Source organism: Entamoeba invadens, assembly GCF_000330505.1.
Source record: "Entamoeba invadens IP1 unplaced genomic scaffold scaff_1105074725029, whole genome shotgun sequence".
NCBI classification, from domain to species: Eukaryota; Evosea; order Mastigamoebida; family Endamoebidae; genus Entamoeba; species Entamoeba invadens.
In genome coordinates, this window is record NW_004440259.1 from 24,183 (window position 1) to 26,151 (window position 1,969).

The window sequence follows — 1,969 nt, forward strand, 5'->3', positions numbered from 1 at the left end:
TAATAATTAGAAAAACTATATTCATTTACTATATTGTTGATATTTTTGGTCAGATTGAACAATTTTTTCGATATCTTTTCGTGTATTTTCAATGTTAAAAAACAAGAAAACATTTATAAAATGCACCCAGTGTTCTCATTTGTTGAGTTAATGTCATGTTTATAATTTAATTGATGTTATCAAAAACAATAAAAGTTGGTCAACTTAATGGGTAACTCAGTGTTTATTCTTATATTTTATCAAATAATTATATTTGTGATTTTAATTTGTATTTAACCATCAATTCCAAAGTCATGATTGTGTATAAGCAAGATTATTTGGACAATCAAAATGTTTATTTTATAATCATAAAAAATGTTTTTAACTTTGTTATTGGGTTGTTTTAATTTTTTGTGTTTTGGCAAGTTTTGTTTTATGACAACTCGAATAATGATACAAAAGTTATACTTCAGCTACTGTAAATTTTCGGGTTTTATGCTTTAAAATTTGTTGTTATTGTCATTGATAAGTGCTTGTTTATTCTTAAAATTTTACAAAAAAACACAAGTGATAAAAAATACGGTTCATATCAGCTTTGCACGTCTATCGTTATAGTTTAGTCATTAAACAAAGATTGTTCAGAACAGTTTTTTGTATTTGTTTATCTTGAAATTTTTTCATATTATTTACTTTCGATAAAAACATCAAAAAACGAACTTCGAAAAAAAAATTAAGTTCACTCTTCAAAATTTCAATTATGTGGTTTAAATAATTAAGTGCCACATTAGTGATGCTAAACACTTGTTGATTGATGAGGCACCGTTGTTCATTTACGATATGAAAGTTGAGTTGAGTAGATATGGTGGTATCAATGGTGTTCTATTTTTATGAACTTTGTTTAAAAAACACATTTCGAAAAATATTAGACATTGTTATAAACTATTCAAACTATACCGAACTATACTTGCCAATAACAATAATTACAGAATAACAAAAAAATAATTTATCAAAAATAATAATCTTAACAACATATAAATTTTCAAAGAATTATATTTCGTGAAAAAGAACAAAAAATACATCAAGAACCGTTTAAAGCATCATTTGGAAGAAGAAAGAATAAAAAAGAATCAGTTTATAAAATCAAAGTGAAAAATGAAATTTCTTTGAGTAAAATTATTTTTTAAAAAAATAAATTCTATTTTAGGAAGTGTACCAGTATTTTCTGGTGTACGACAATTTTCTGGTCGACTTTAGTTGATTTTATAGTGGTGCGATAAACTATTTGTAAATGATCAATTACTTGTCGTTTTTGGTAGATCTTCCAAAACAAAAACAAGTCATTTTTAACTTTTTACAATCTTTTTATTTTGTATAATAAAAAAATAAGCCTATAATGCATTAACAATGGTTTGTTTTAAACAAAATATGTCAAGAAAAAAATACATAATAACACAGTTGTATTTTATGACCACATGTTTATTGCCATTATAAAGAACAAAAAATAATGTAAAATTGTTAATTTGTTATTATATTTCATATTCTGTGTGTTTTTATTTATAATTATTTTGTGTGTTGCTACTTTAACAACTGAAAACACAACGATTTAATTCAAAGCAATTGTTGATTACTTAGTAAAAAAATAAATTAAAGATATTTTTATCATAATCATTGACAGTTCAAACATTAATGTATCAACTTGGTAGATATAGTTGTTAAATTTATCTATAACAACTTCGTTGTAACTTAACAAAAATTAATCGGGTTTGAAATGTAAATAGGTGAAACTTTTAATTGTAAAATAAACTAAATTAAAACAATGAAAAGTATTATTTTTTAAGTTTTAACTTAATATGATATCAATAACAACCGTATTTAATAATTTAATTGCTAAAAGAAACATTTTTAAAAATTACAATACCGACCCCATGAGGACATTTCGGCTTTATCATGCGTTATATAGATGCACAGATTCCCACAATCATCGTGTCGA